Source organism: Pithys albifrons, chromosome 1 (assembly GCF_047495875.1).
Source record: "Pithys albifrons albifrons isolate INPA30051 chromosome 1, PitAlb_v1, whole genome shotgun sequence".
NCBI classification, from domain to species: domain Eukaryota; kingdom Metazoa; phylum Chordata; class Aves; order Passeriformes; family Thamnophilidae; genus Pithys; species Pithys albifrons.
This window is the reverse complement of record NC_092458.1, coordinates 27,770,016-27,773,905: the sequence shown is the minus strand read 5'-3', so window position 1 is coordinate 27,773,905 and position 3,890 is coordinate 27,770,016.

Below are 3,890 nucleotides of genomic sequence, written 5' to 3'. Positions count from 1 at the left end.
TGAAGTCTGGAAACTGCTACTACAATGATGTAGTCAAGATTGGAAACAGGAACTGGAGCAGAAGCTTTTTGAGAGAGTCAAGGCAATCACACAGAATCACAGAATATGCTGAGTTGGAAGGGACCTACAAGGATCATCGAGTCCAACTCTTAGGCCTGCACAAGACCATCCCTAAGAGTCACATCATGTGCCCAAGAGCATCCTCCAAATGCTTCTTGAACTCTGTCAGGCTTGGTGCTGTGACCACTTCCCTGAGGAGACTACTCCAGTGCCCAGCCCCGCCCAGGTAAAGAACGTTTTTCTAATATCCAACCTAAACCTCCCCTAACAGAACTTCGGGCCACTCCCTTGGGTCCTGTCACTGGTCACTACAGAGAAGAGATCAGTGCCTGCCCTCACAAGGAAGTTGTAGACTGCAATGAGATCTCCCCTCAGTCTCCTCTTCTCCAGGCTGAACAGACCAAGTGACCTCAGCTGCTCCTCATATGGCTTCCCCTCAAGGCCCTTCACCATCTTTGTTGTCCTCCTTTGGGCGCTAAGAGCTTAATGTCTTTAGATTGTGGTGACCAAAACTGCACACAATATTCAAGGTGAGGCCGCACCAGTGCAGAGTAGAATGGGACAAACCCCCGCCTCAACTGGGTGGGATGCTATGCCTGATACCTCCCAGGACATGGTTGGCCCTCCTGGCTGCCAGGGCACTGCTGACTCACAGTCAACTTGTTGTCAACCATGACCCCCAGGTCCCTTTCCATGGCACTGCTTTCCAGCATCCCATTCCCCAGTCTGTACAAACATCCAGAATTGTCCCATCCCAGATGCAGAATCCAGCACTTCCCTTTGTTGAACTTCACATGATTGGTGATTGTCCAGTCCTCTAATTTGTCAAGGTCTCTCTGCAGGGCCTCCCTGCCTTTGGGAGTGTCAGCTTTTCCTCTGAATTTTTTTACATTTGCAAACTTGATTAGTATCTTTTCCGGTTCTGCTTCCAAGTCATTTATGAAGATGTTGAAGAGCACAGGGCCCAAGATGGAGCCCTGCAGAACTCCACTAGTGGCAGGTCACGAGACTGATGTTACCAGATTCACTATTACCCTCTGTGCTCGACCTGTGAGCCTCTGCCTAGTGTGAGGTTTCTGAAAACAGGCACTTGTATAAAAGCACAAATCTCATCTTGTAACTGGAGACTTGTGACAATCCAATTTCTTGATTGTAACTGGGGATGATATGTGGGGGCACCATATTTGATTCAAGAACATCATCCTACTCCTTTTTAGCCCTGCTTAATTTGTGAGCTCTTGTAAAAGTGGATGGCAGAATATAAGATTAGATAAAGAAAAGAGGGAAAAAAAAGGTGCAGGAACAGAAGGAAAATCTCAGCTATAGAGAGAAAAGGATTTCCCCCAGTTAAATGCAGACATGCTCCCAAGGTGAACAGGACAGGACAGCTATTGACTATTGGTAATACTCAAGAGTCTCAGAGTATGTAGTTCTTTTTTGATCAATAGAAAATTTTATGGGGAAAAATATCCCAGCCTTGCAGAGACTGTATTGTGCTAAGAGAGTATTAACATCAGTTTTGAGCTTTTTTAAAAGGAAAAATCCCATGCTAAGCTATGGGTGCCTCCCTCAATATATCCACCTCAGCCTTTCATAAATTACGTACAAAATATGGTCGTGTAACACCCATATGCCTAACTGTGGGAGCACAGCAGTCTCTTCACTCTGAAATATGACTGTCTATTATGATTTGGAATATAGAACAGCACATTATTTACTTTGGATCTTTTGTTGTTCAAAAAAATTATAGTGACATACCATACACAGTACATTGTACTACAGCAGAGACAAAGGCTAAGCCTGGCACATCCTGTTCTCAGAACAAGCCCTTTGAGTGAGATGCTGTCATTTTGAAATCCTGCAAAGTACATGTGTAAGCAGTAGTTTATGACACTTCAACTATTGCAACTTTGTGGTTCACCAGTAACCTGTTTAAAAAAAAGGTTTGGCTTTATTTACTTTGGTAAGAAACATCCATTAAAAGTGAAAGAGGTGACAAAAGGTGTAGGTTACCTAATGGCCTCCAGTTAGAACAATTTCTACACTTTTAGAAAGAATAGGTCTCATTTCAGACAAATGTTTGACCATTTGGTGCAATATATCACTTTCAGCATACAGTAAAATGAGCAAAATTACTACTGTCTTGGTAGGAGCTGGTGCCCTGTGATGAGTGCTTGCTTTGGCAACCTGCAGAGGAGCTTTTCACAGCATCTAGATTTGAGTGCTGATGCAAGAAGCTGGAACCACACTTTCCCGTTATCCCTCTAGGAAACTGTGGTTAAGTCCTTGGGCATTTCATTGTTTTGGATCCCTTGAGTGCAGAACAGAAAGGCCCCATGATGGCACTGCAGTGGTAAGGAGGAGGTGGGAACAGAACTTGGAAACAAGGATATGCCAATTGTTCAGCATTACCCAGAGGGTGCTGAGCATGAAGGAAAACCCGCTGGTGCCCCAGATCTGCTCCCTCTCACCTGACAGCCGTTGCTGTCCTCTGAGACCCCATGCAGAAAGTTATACCTCTATCCTACACTGGCTTCCAGCAGTCACCATCAAAGGAGCCTCCTGGTTTGCTTGGTTGTCATCTGACAACTGCCCGAGCTCATAGATCCCTGCCCCAAACCCAGTGCTCCACCGCCTCACACTCAGCTTCACTAAACCACACAATCACAGAATCAATTAGGTTGGAAAAGATCTCTGAGATCACTGAGTATGACCAAACACCACCATGTCAATCAGACCATGGTACTCAGTGCCTTGAACACTTCAAGGGATGGTGACTTCACCACCTACCTGGGCAGTGCATTCCAATGTCTAATCACTGTTTCTGAGAAAAAACGCTTCCTAATGTTCACCTAAACCTCCCCTGGTGAAGCTTAAGACTGTCCTCTTGTCTGTTGTTGCCTGGGAGAAGAGATCAACTCCACCTGGCTACAACCTTTTTTTGGGTGGTTAGTGAAAATGTCAGCCTGAGCCTGAACAACCTCAGCTCCCTCAGCCCTGCTCCTAGGACTTGTGCTCCAGATCCTTTACCCTTGCCCTTCTCTGGACATGCACCAGCACCTCAATGTCCTTCTGGTAGTGATGGGCTCAAAAGTGAGCACAGGAATCACGATGTGGCCACATCACTGCTGAGTAGAGGGGGGGGAATCAATTGCCTAGTCCTGCTGGCCACAGTATTCCTGATCCAGGCCAGGATGCTATTGGCGTTCTTGGCCACCTGAGCACACTGCTGGCTCGTGTTCAGCCACTGCTGACCACCACCCCCAGGTCCTTCTCTGCTGGGCCGCGTTCCAGCCACTCTTTCCCAAATCCATAGCACCGTACGGGGTTGTTGTGACCGAAGTGTAGGACCCGGTACTCGGTCTTATTGAACCTCTCACACTGTTGGTCGCGGCTCATCGATCCTGCCCGTTCAGATCCCCCTTCAGAGCCTTCTGCCCCGGCCTTCTGCGGGGCAACACAGCGGATGGGACCCGCTGGGCTGCGCGGGCTGGTGCGGGCACTACCGACAGCGGGACCACGCGAACGTGGGGAGCGACAGTTGTGAGGAAAACCGTGTGGGCAGCGGGGTGTGAGCAGCGGGGTGTGAGCAGCGGGGTCACGCCGGCGCTGCCCCGCCGGGCCGGGCCGGGGCGGGGGACGGGGACTCCTCCCGCCTTGCGGGGTGACGCGGCGCTGCGACACTGGGCGGTGTGGCGGCGGCGCCGGGCGGGGCGGGAGATGGGGCTGGGGCGGGGCGGGGCTGTAGCTCCGCCCCTGGGCCTGGGTGGCCAATGGCACCGCGCGGGGCGGGGCGGGCCCGGGCCGGCATTAAGCCCATGCGCGCGAGG